Here is a 12,921-nt window from a genome sequence, read left to right on the forward strand (position 1 = left end):
ATGAGAAACGTATTTCAGAGATTTACACGGAAACGCTGATGTAAGCGCTCAGCGCAGGATAAATGTGCGCCGAGCCATACTGGGATCTTTGGGAGGCAGAATGAACAAATCAACAGCAGGTGAAAAATTGTTTGTATTTATTTTTTATGCCGTTCCTCATGTGGTATAAGTGCTTAGACGACTTTATTCTTCGGGTCGGTGCAATTACAGCAATACCAGATTTATATCAGGTTTTTCTGTTTGGCTGCTGTCAGACACTAAAAGATGCTTTTTATTGTAAAAAGTTTATACAATCGCCATATTTAGATAGCTATAATTTTTCAATATTTTGACCGACAGTTGTTTTTTTTTTGAGAGACGAGTTGACGTTTTTATTGGTTAAATTTTTGGGCAAATTACATCGTTTGATAGCTTCCTATTCAGATTTTTGGGAGGCAGAATGAACAAAAACCAGCAATTCAAGAATAGTTTTGTAGGGATTTTTTTATGCCGTTCTGTGTGTGGTAAAATTGATAAGGCAGCTTTATTCTTTGGGTGAGTACAATTACAGCGATACCACATTTATATAGTTTCTTTTAGGTTTTGGTGCTTTTACACAAAAGCTATTTTATAGAAAAAAGGAGATTTTTGTGTACTCACCGTAAAATCTCTCTCTCTTTGCCTCTAATTGGGGGACACAGGACCATGGGTGTTATGCTGCTGTCCACTAGGAGGCGACACTATGCATAATCTGAAAAAAATTAACCGTGGCTCCTCCTCTGCAGTATACAACCCTGGACGGCATCAGCATTCTCCAGTTTGTGCAAAAGCATTAGGAGGAAGGTAACATGGATAACTTAACCATGCCTATAAGAAGGCAACTAAGTACGAGCTCAAAAAAAAAAACAATATGAGAACTCAACATAACGGCCCGGAACGGGCAACAGGATGGGAGCTGTGTCCCCCAATTAGAGGCTAAGAGAAAGAGATTTTACAGTGGGTACACAAAATTCTCCTTTACTCTGTCGCCTCATTGACGGACACAGGACCATGGGACGTCCCAAAGCAGTCCATGGGTGGGAAGCAATGGACAAATATTATGTAGACGGGCCCCTACAATTAGGGTACCGCCGCCTGCAGAACACGTCTACCCAGGCTCGCGTCTGCTGAGGACTGGGTATGAACCCTGTGGTGTTTGGTAAACGTGTGTAGGCTAGTCCAGGTGGCTGCCTTACACACTTGTTGTGCCGAGTGGCCCAGGAGACCCCTACCGCATGTGTAGAGTGTGCTGTAATACCTGCTGGAAGAGGAGAATTTTTGAGGCGGTAGGCCTCTTGTATGGTGGATTTGATCCACCTGGCAAGGGCGGCTTTGGGAGCTGGCAGACCCTTGCGGCCGCCTTCCAGAAGAAGGAAAAGAGAATCAGACTTCGGGGAGGGCGCAGTCCTAGACACAGATACGTAATGCCCTGACAAGGTCAAGAGTATGCACAGCCTTCTCCACTCTATGAACCGGGACCGGACAGAGGGATGGCAGTGAAATTTTCTCATTGAGGTGGAAGTTGGACACAACCTTCGGAAGGAAGGATTGGACCGTACGGAGAACTACCTTGTCCTGGTAAAAAGCCAGGAAAGGCCATCTGCAGGAGAGTGCTGTCAGTTCAGACACCCTGCGTAGCGAGGTGATTGCCACGAGGAAAACCACTTTCTGGGATAGAAGCCGGAGTGGGACTTCCCTAAGGGGTTCAAAGAGTGTTTCCTGCAATGCTGTCAGAACCAGGTTGAGGTCCCACGTTTCTAGTGGTCATGTGTAGGGGGGAACCAATCGGGAAACCCCCTGAAGAAATGTCCTTACTTGCGGCTTGTTAGCAATGCACCTCTGAAAAAGCACTGAGAGAGCCGACATCTGGCTCTTAAGGGAGGTCAGGGACAGAAACCCAAGTAACCTGGGGAGAGAATAAGGGAATGGGGTCTGGCCACGAGATTCACACCAGGTAAAGAAGGTTTTCCAGGAACGGTAATAAATCTTAGCAGAGGTTGGCTTCCGTGCCCTGATCATGGTTCCAATGACGTCCGGCGAGAACCCTGACTGGGTTAGAACCCAGGTCTCAATGGCCACGCCGTCAAATTGAGGGCCCCTGAGTTCTGGTGGTAGAACGGGCCTTGTGACAGAAGATCTGGGAGGTCGGGGAGACGCCAGGGGACGTCTGCTGTGAGCTGTACGATGTCGGCGCACCATGTACGTCTGGACCAGTCCGATGCGATTAGGATGGTTGGAACTCCCTCTTGCTTGATCTTCCTCACCACTCTGGATATCAGGGGGAGAGGTGGAAAAATGTACAGGAACTGGGTTCAGTCCTGAAACAGGGCGTCCGCTCCTAGCGCCCGCGGGTCGTGTGTTCTGGCCATGAAGTTGGAGACCTTGGCATTGAAGTGGGATGCCATTAGTTCCATGTCCGGAGTCCCCCAGCGATGGCAGATCTGGCGAAAAACTTCGGGATGGAGAGACCACTCTCTCGAGTCCATTCCTTGCCGGCTGAGGAAGTCTGGTTCCCAGTTGTCCACACCCGGAATGTGGACCGCAGAGAGAACCGATCCTGTGTCTTCCGCCCAGTGGAGAATGTGTGTCACTTCTCGCATCACCTGGGTACTGCGGGTCCCCCCTTGGTGATTCACATATGCCACAGACGTGGCATTGTCAGACTGTACTCTGATGTGAGAGGCTGCCAGTAAGTGATGGAAAGCTCTCAATGCCAGGAGGATGGCACGAATTTCCAAGATGTTGATGGGCATGGTCGCTTCCGCTGGGGACCACTTGCCCTGTGCTCTGTGGTGTAGGTGTACCGCACCCCAACCCGTCAGGCTCGCGTCGGTGGTCAGAACCTTCCATTGACCCGTGAGAAAGGATTTCCCCTCTGTTAGTGAGGTTGGCTTGAGCCACCAGTGGAGGGACCTCCTGGTTGAGGACGTCAGCTGGAACTCCCTGTCGAGCGAAAAAGGGTTCCTGTCCCATGAGTTGAGGATGGCTAGTTGGAGAGGCCTAAGGTGAAGCTGGGCAAATGGGACCGCTTATATTGCCGCCACCATCCTGCCAAGGACTCTCATGACAAACCGGAGAGATCAAGGGGGTTTGCTGAGGAGGGTGCGAACTCCTAGACGGAGAGGCAGTGCCTTGTCCTTGGGAAGGAGCACTAGACCCTTGAAGGTGTTGAATAGCATTCTCAGGAAGGTCAGAGACTGACTCGGGGTTGGTGATGACTTTTGTAGATTGATTAACCTACCCAGGCGACTCAGTGTCGATTGTGATTGAGACGCTGAGCTCGCAGTCCTTGAAGGTGGGAGCCTTGATGAGGAGATCGTCCAGGTATGGAACGACTACTATGCCTCTGGAGTGCAGGACGTCCATGGTGGCTGCCATGACTTTCGTAAACACTCTCCGAACGGGAGAGCCACGAACTGGTAGTTGTCCTGGTTGATTGCGAACCTGAGAAATCTCTGATGGGCGGGTGCAATTGGTATATGCAGGTATGCGTCTTGTATGTCTATGGAGGCGAGAAATTCTCCCTTTTCCATGGACGCAATGATGGACCGAAGGGACTCCATGCGGAAGTGACGTACCCGTACATATTTGTTGAGCTGTTTTAGGTCCAGTATGGGCCGTACGCTGCCTCCTTTCTTTGGGACTACGAATAAATTGGAGTAGAACCCTCGGAAGCGCTCGGCTGTGGGGATCGGTACTATGACTCCTGCTTGAAGAAGCGAGAAGACCGCTTGGCGGAAGGCTTGAGCCTTGGCTGGCGGTTTTGGGGGAACAGAAAGAAAGAGTCTGTTTGGTGGATTGGAAGTGAACTCTATCTTGTATCCCGAAGACACTAGTTCCCTGACCCACCTGTCTTCTTTAATAGGCAGCCAGACTTGATGAAAGAGCAAAAGTCGGCTGCCTACAGGTGGGGTGTCTTCCAGAGTCTGTGAGTCATGATGAGGAGTAAGTCTGAGATTTTCCTCCTTTGAACTTTGACTGGCCTGCTTCTGACTGCCAGGTCTTGTCCGACTTTTGCGTCGACCGCGAGTTGTCCCTGCGTGGGAAGCGGTTGCTATTTTGTGCTGGCCGCGAGACGGACCAGCCGAATAGTTCCGAAAGGATCGGAATCGGGTTTGGTTACGCTTCTTGTAAGTGCGTTTGGGTTTCTGTTGGGGAAGAGAGGTACTCTTACCCCCGATGGCGTTGGATATCATCGTGTTAAACTGTTCACCAAAAAGTCGACCACTGAGGTACGGGAGGTGCGTGAGGGACTTCTTTGAGGCTGCGCCTGCTTTCCATTCACGCAGCCAGAGGATACGCCGAATCGTGATGGCGTTTGCGGCTATTACCGCTGCACCCCTTGCAGAATCCAGAGCTGCATGAAGCATGTAATCTGCTACAACTGCTATTTGAACCGCTTGGTTCGACAGCTCGGGAGCAGATACTTGGAGGCCAGCTTGTAAATTTTGGGCCCAAGCCAGGATGGCCTTGGCAGCCCAAACTGAAGCGAACGCAGGAGCCAGGGAGGCCCCTGCGGCCTCTAAAATTGAACGAGCCATGCGTTCTACCTGCCGGTCTGCTGTGTCCCTGGGGATTGAGCTATCTGGCAGTGAAAGGAGTGACTGTGCTGCTATCCTAGAGACTGGGGGATCCACTTCGGGTGGATCTGTCCATTCCTTGGTGGCCTCCTGTGGGAAGGGGTACCGCGCCTCCAGATATTTGCGATTGTGGGGGCGGAGAGCTGAAAAAGGCGGCAGAACTGTGTGAAATCGTGCCCTTTCAGTCTCGATCCGCCCCCTCTATGACACTGTAGAGTGTTATATTTGCCATCCGGGGGCGGGCCAGGGAGAGGAGGTGGCGGCTTCGGCTAGGCCAAAGCCGCGGCCTAAATTAGATGCCTGATACCCAAAGGGACTCCAGGCCGGCGTGGAAGTCCGGGAGGGGGCCAGATCTGAACCGCCCCCCCCCCCCCCCCCCAATTTAAAGGCAGGATAGCGGTGGGGTATAAGCGGAAGGGGGGGGGGGCTTGTGAAGAGTCCCCTTGAGGCACCATAGAGCTGGTACTGCCGTAGAAACAGGGCGCAGGGAGGCCTGTGCCTCTGTTGTGTCATGCCTACCTGCACTCCCCCCGGCCCCGACAGGAGCCCGCAGCAGGGCTGGGGTCCCTGGATTTATGCCTGTACAGGCCCTACCTGAGGCGTTTCAACCTAATACCCCCAGGGGGGATTAGGGAGGTGCTGCTGTCACCATCAGGGGGCTATATCCTCGCCTCGACCTCAACCCAGAAACCAAAAGGAATTGGGGAAGGAGGGGGGTCTCGACTTCGAACCAGCACCCGAGGGGCAGGGAAAGGAGCGACATGGGGAATAGCCATCTCGACTTCAACCGTGCACCCCGATATAAGGGGCAGAGGAAGGAGCAATGCCGGGAGTCTCGCAGTAGACCCACTTTTCTTCATCTGTAATCCCGTCGGTAAAAAAGGAGTAAAAGTTTTAGGTGTGCCTCCTATGCGACACTAAGCAAAAACTGGAGAAGGCTGATGCCGTCCAGGGGTGTATACTGCAGAGGAGGAGCCACGGTTAATCTTTTTCAGATTATGCATAGTGTCGCCTCCTAGTGGACAGCAGCATAACACCCATGGTCCTGTGTCCCCCAATGAGGCGACAGAGTAAAATAGTTATTTTGGCATTGCTTAATTCTGAGATCTGTAACTTTTCTATTTTTCTGCTGACAGAGCTGCATAGCGGATTATTTTTTGCGGGACAAGATGAAGTTTTCAGCGATACCATTTTTGTTTACATTAATCTTTTTGATCACGTTTTATTCTACTTCATGTTCAGCGGTATGATGATGGGACAGGCGCGCTAACAAGGAGCCCATTATACATCTTTCCCTGCATACCAGGTATATATATTGGTGATAAAAAACATTGTGTTTTCTTATATGGTCTTTTTTCCTATGTGCATGGATATGCACATGGGATGCAGATAGGGATACAATTATTGACATGTTGTCGCTATACAATATCTATATATATATAATCGTCTAATTCTGTCTGTTTGCCTGTAACGGAAATCCCACGTCGCTGATTGGTCGCGGGCGGCTGGCGCGACCAATCAGCGACAGGCGCAGTCCGGCCGCAAATTGGCGCGGGATTTGAACCACGCTTCGCTGATTGGCCGGGCGCGACCAATCAGCGATATTGGCGCGGCTACTTTAAATTAACCCCCCAATGTATCCACCCAGGGCCCCCAATGAATTTCATAAATACCTCATGTTGCCAATACTGCCTGTGAGCGGCGCTATCACTGACCGCGCACAGGCAGCACGTGACCCCCGGCTGCAGCACTCTTGCTTCCGCCTACGTCACGACTATTTGCGGCTGCAGCCAGGGGTCTCCTGTTCCGCGTTCCACAGTGAGTGATGGCTTGTGGGCGGGGTTATCCCCATCGCGTCACACCCAGCATCCACCGCGCGCTCTCTCAATGAATGGGCGCGCGGTGGATGCTTCCCGTCTTCCAATGGGTCGTAAGCGAAAATACGCCAATGAGGATGACGGAATCAACTACATACATATTCTAGAATACCCGATGCGTTAGAATCGGGCCACCATGAAGTATTATATACAGTATAATGTAGCTCCATTGTTGGGAGTCCTTTGCGCACACAGTTGTTGGCACCTCTGCACTTTATCACCCCCATCCCCTTGAGTATTTTTTATTCTTTGCTTAATAAAGATTTATATATTTTTATATTATACATGGCCTCTGGACCGTTGTTCTTGTGGCTCTCTATTTTATTTGGAATGATAAAGCATAGTTTTTTTGCTTCGTTTTTCATTTATTTTTGTTACGGTGTTCACTGAAGGGGTTAACTAGTGGGACAGTTTTATAGGTCAATATCAATATGTGTACTTTTTTTTTTATACTGATAAATGTATTTACAGGATTAATATTTTTTCTTTTTTGTTCTTTATTTTGTGATTTTTTTTAAAAAAATATATTTTTATTAACTTTTTTTTTCTACCTTGTCCCAGGATGGGACAAACTTTCCCTGTCGTGATCGAATACTCAGCAATGCATTTGCACTGCAGAGCATCAGATCAGAGTCTGACAGGCAGGGAGGAGGCATGTCAGCGCCTGCTCGGAGAGCAGGCGCTGACAGGCCACCTTCCCTGATGGACTCGGCGGCCATATTGGTACCGGGGGGTCATCATGGAGACCATCAGCACAACGCGATCGCATCGCATTGTGCTGATGGGAGCAGAGAGAGAGCTCACTCCCTCTGTGTCGCTGTCACTATTGACAGCAGCATCACAGGGGTTAAATGCCCGCACTGATCGTGGGCATTGCTGCGGGGTGACAGCTCTCATATAGAGCTGACAACCACATACGATCTCGGCGACGCTCAGTGTGATCCCACGTGATCGTGAAGCAGTACATACACGGCGGCTTGCGGGAATGCAGCTCCATATTATATTATATTACAGTATATATACAGTGCCTACAAGTATTATTCAACCCCCTGCAGATTTAGCTGGTTGACACATGCGGAATTAACTTGGCATTGTGACATTTGTACTGTAGATCAGCCTGGAAGTGGGAAATGCACTGCAGCAAAATTTTTTTTTTTTTTTTTTAAAAAAAACGTTAAAAGTTAATTCAGAGTGTCATTTATTATTCAACCCCTCAAACCACAAGAATTCTGTTTGGTCCCCCAAAAGTATTAAGAAGTAGTTCAGGCACCAAGAATAATGAGCTTCACATGTGTGGATTAAAGATCTCTTTTGCCAGCCTTTTCTGACTATTTAAGACCCTCCCCAAACTTGTGAACAGCACTCAGACATGGTCAACATGGGAAAGACAAAGGAGCATTCCAAGGCCATCAGAGACAAGATCGTGGAGGGTCACAAGGCTGGCAAGGGGTACAAAACCCTTTCCAAGGAGTTGGGTCTACCTGTCTCCACTGTTGGGAGCATCATCCGTAAGTGGAAGGCTTATGGAACTACTGTTAGCCTTCCACGGCCAGGACAGCCTTTGAAAGTGTCCTCCCGTGCCGAGGCCAGGCTTGTCCGAAGAGTCAAGGCTAACCCAAGGAGAACAAGGAAGGAGCTCCGGGAAGATCTCATGGCAGTGGGGACATTGGTTTCAGTCAATACCATAAGTAACGTACTCCACCGCAATGGTCTCCGTTCCAGACGAGCCCGTAAGGTACCTTTACTTTCAAAGCGTCATGTCAAGGCTCGTCTACAGTTTGCTCATGATCACTTGGAGGACTCTGAGACAGACTGGTTCAAGGTTCTATGGTCTGATGAGACCAAGATCGAGATCTTTGGTGCCAACCACACACGTGACGTTTGGAGACTGGATGGCACTGCATAAGACCCCAAGAATACCATCCCTACAGTCAAGCATGGTGGTGGCAGCCAAGGGGCCAAGGGGCCTGGCCATCTGGTCTGCATCCATGGGAAGATGGATAGCACGGCCTACCTGGAGATTTTGGCCAAGAACCTCCGCTCCTCTATCAAGGATCTTAAGATGGGTCGTAATTTCATCTTCCAACAAGACAACGACCCAAAGCACACAGCCAAGAAAACCAAGGCCTGGTTCAAGAGGGAAAAAGTCAAGGTGTTGGAGTGGCCTAGTCAGTCTCCTGACCTTAACCCAATTGAAAACTTGTGTAAGGAGCTCAAGAATAAAGTCCACATGAGACACCCAAAGAACCTAGATAACTTGGAGAAGATCTGCATGGAGGAGTGGGCCAAGATAACTCCACAGACCTGTGCCGGCCTGATCAGGTCTTATAAAAGACGATTATTAGCTGTAATTGCAAACAAGGGTTATTCCACAAAATATTAAACATAGGGGTTGTATAATAAATGACCCACACTTTTATGTTTAAAATTTAATAAAATTCAACTGAGCAACATAACTTTTTGGTTTGTAAGATTTATGCTTCTGTTCATAAAACCTACTCTCGTTTGCAGTTGGAAGGCTCTAACTTATTTGCATCTTATCAAACCAGCTAAATCTGGAGGGGGTTGAATACTACTTGTAGGCACTGTATATATGTATATGTATATATATATATATATATATATATATATATATATATATATATATATATATATATATATATATATATATAGCGTATGTCGGGAAGGGGTTAAGATAGTAAAGTAAATCAAAAGGATGGGAAAACAGATTTTAATGAGATGCAATGAGATTTGTATACAAAAGAATAAACATAAATAAACTGTAACTAAACTTCTGTTAATTCTATGGTACTGTATAGTGTAGCCCAGCCTTTCACTTTTGCACAAGCTAAACTCCCTCTGCCCCTGCACAAGCTAACCTCTCTACCCGTGATTTGATCAAATCAGAAGGGGTCTCAGGGCCCAGATCCCACCAGCTTCACAGGGATTTTCGCTCTTTCAAGACATGGAATGTTTTTGCGCTTCTGCTTTTCCTCCACTTCTTTCAAGAGCCACAGAACTTTCCATTGACATATCTATGAGGGTTTTTTTGTGGAACGATTTTTTGTTTTGACACCATTCATTTTACCATATAATGCATTGATATATAGGAAAAATATTCCAAGTGAGGTGAAATGATGAATAAAATAAATCACAACACACAATTCAGCTATTGCTTTTTTCTTTTTCTTTTTACAGCATTCAATGTGTGATAAAAAATCACCAAAAAAAGAGGGAATTTTGGTACTCACCGTAAAATCTCTTTCTTGGAGCCTTCATAGGGGGACACAGGTAACCATTGGTAGGTGGAGGAGGGGGTGTGTGCTGCTGTCGCTAGGAGGCTGACACTAGGCTAGAAAAAAAAGAGTTAGCTCCTCAGTGTCCTACTGACACTAAGCTTAAACTGACGAGCTTAGTGCCAGTCGGTGGGTTATACTGCTGAGGAGCGAACGCTTTTTTTCTAGCATAGTGTCAGCCTCCTAGCGACAGCAGCACCCCCCCACCCCATGGTTACCTGTGTCCCCCAATGAAGCGATAAAGAAATATGATAATCCAGGACAGTTCAATTATTGAAATACCAAAGTTCTATAGGTTTTTTAAATACATGCCGTGTATATTCTAGTAGTTTCAAAAGACTGTGAAACTTATTTTTTTTTGTTGGTGGACCTGTGTGAAGGTTTTTTTTGCAACTGTAATGACAATATCTGGCATTTCAATTTTCTTCTGCCGGTCATCATATTAGACACATACAGCAGACACCGTTCACATATCAGGCACATACATCCCTCACACCTACACATACAGCTCACACACACACACACCGTTCACATATCCGACGCATACAACACACACACACCGCTAACATATTAGATACATGCAGCACACATTATAATCACTAGAACATTGGGCAGAAGTTGATAAAATGATGCACATCAGGAATTCCAAACATTAGTTAAAGTGTTTTTCACTACTGGCTATATTCCCTCATGTAAAATAAAAACAGCCTATACTCCCTCCGGTGTCGGCAGCATTCCAGTGTCATCGGCGACTGGTCTCCCGGGGCTCGCATGACATTATGTCACATGAGCCCTGCAGCCAATCATCAACTGCTTCAGTGTAACTTCTTAAGGAAATAACTGACATTCGGAGGATGTCAGAGAGCAGCAACAGCTCTCAATTCTCCTCTCCCAGTTTCGACCAAAGGAATAGAGAGTGAAGCAGGTGCTGATTGGCTGCAGGGCTCAAATGGCATAACATCACATCAGCCCCAGGAGACGAGGCGCTGATGACGCTGGAACGGTGCTGACAATGGAGGCGAGTATAGGCTGTTTTTATTTTACAGTGAAGAATATAGCATGAGAGAAAGGGTGCTGTCTGAGTAGTGGACAACCCCTTTAAGCCTATTTACATTGAGCAATAATCAAGAATGAGTGTTCCTACGACTCCTAGGTTCCTATCGGCCAGTGTAAACAGGTTACCCAAAATGTTAATTCGTCAGAAAAAAATAATTTTTAAAAGGGTTGTATGGTCTCAGAAGTAAAGTCTGCTGAATCATGAAAATATGCAATGACTTTGTGGTCACCATCCACCTGTATTCCCCGTTTGGGTGGGAGGTCCCATCTGGCTTTTTTCAATAAAAGAGAATAGAGAGAAGCTGGATGGGACTAGTTGGAATGTGACTGCATGTATGCAAATCTCACACATGTCATCATGTAACTACCCATCGGCGCAGGGAATACAGGGGAATCCTGATAGTGAGTGCATTATAAACTCACAATTTGATGGTGTGCCATCACTTAGAGCACCTGCAGACTTTTCTTCTGAGACTGAACAACCCCCTTAAAGTTAAGTAAACTTATTTCCCCCGGCAGCCTTGCTCTTTCAGTCATAGGAGTGGCACCGGCACGGTTTCAGTCACCGCTCAGTGGTTATAGATTGTAACCTATCGATGGTTTTTACTAAGATGTCATGATGACATTTATTGAATTTGTTTTTTTGAGACCCTAACCTAATTCAATAAAAGGTGGACTTATTAGTAAAAGATAAAATCATCCTGTAACAAGGCTATTTGAATTAAAAATTTTAACTTTGAAATCCAACATGAGTTTTTGTAGTCTGTGGTTTACTGGTTACTGGTGGCTCTTGGACATTCTTCCCCATCACATAATTATTACATACTATATTATAATGCTAAAGTTTTCCTCATAATTTTGACTAAAAGTCTAAGCTTAGAAACAATATTGTGCTTGCCCCAATAATGTTCAATATAATGTATAAAGTTTATAGCAAAAAACTGCTAATATTATTGAGATACCATTAAGGCAGACTATAGGGTAAATAGGATTACTCAGGGGCTTTATTGGGTGGGGACACAGAAAACCATGGGTGCAGTATCAGATTGGGATGCCAAGGGCCCACCAGTAACCAATTCCAGGGCCCCACTATGCAGCTACATGCAAATGTGTCATAATCTTCAATCACAAATGTATGTAACAATGAGCTAGGTAGATTGTTAAATGAATATGATGCTGCCTCTGACTATACATAGTGATACAAGTATATTGTGCCAAGTACTGCTCATATAATAGGGTGGTGGCCCACTGTTGCACAAGGGCCCTCCGGAGGATTCTCCTGTTCTTCTGCGGGCCAGTCCAAGCCTGCATGGATTTATGCTGCTGCCACCAGGAGGCTGACACGAAGAATTACAAACCAAGAAAAAAAAGTTGGCGCCTACTCCACAGGCTACACCCGCCCTACTGGTAACAAAGCTACTCAGTTTAGCATAGTGTCACTTAGGGGGCAGACACAGGTCTGCAACTCCAGACTGATTTCTCCCAAATGTTGTATTTTTGCTAATCTTTTCCTCTCAGATAGGGTAACAGAGGGGGAAAGGCCACTTTGTTTTCCAGACCCAAAAGACAGAAAGCACAGCTCTGCCAGGGGTCAGTAGACTACAGAGTAAATAGGCTATTCATTTTCAGATTATTACACCACCACTTTGATAGTAAACTCCTGAATTCTCAAATGATGACCGAAAGAGGTCTAAATTAAAGCAGTTCTATTAAAAAGACTAAGCTATTTTTTTTTCACAGAAGCTTTCAAATTGAGTAATTCATTCTAAATACATGAAGCAGTTTACAATTATTTATGATATAAGAGCTCAGAGAAAACAGAGGATGATCATGTAATCAGTTGTACTCCTCAGCAGCCCTATGTTAAAGCAACACTCCAACATCTTTGTATTTTATTTTAGCGCTGGAGTGGAGCCACTAATGTAAGTTCCCTGGCCCTAGTAATGTACTTCCCAGCCACCGTCTTCAGCTTTTCCTTGCACTGCTCCGGTCCCGATCTGCCATCTAGTAATGGTCACAAGCTCTCAATTTAAGTTTATGAGACCCTCGTTCTGGCTCTCATAGACTTACATTGAGTAGTGACCTCCAGATCGT

The 12,921-nt window shown here is 46.7% G+C and overlaps 1 protein-coding gene across 13 annotated transcripts in view; it reads right to left on the bottom strand.

Annotated features, from left to right (window-relative positions):
• The window catches only part of LOC141259763 (E1A-binding protein p400-like), a 173,526-nt gene that overhangs the window by 13,498 nt on the left and 147,107 nt on the right, over positions 1-12,921 (bottom strand). The gene's annotated exons all lie outside the window — the stretch shown is intronic.

The sequence above is a fragment of the Phyllobates terribilis genome, unplaced genomic scaffold (genome assembly GCF_046119375.1).
Source record: "Phyllobates terribilis strain yellow unplaced genomic scaffold, ASM4611937v1 Scaffold_1__5_contigs__length_1240528914, whole genome shotgun sequence".
NCBI classification, from domain to species: Eukaryota; Metazoa; Chordata; class Amphibia; order Anura; family Dendrobatidae; genus Phyllobates; species Phyllobates terribilis.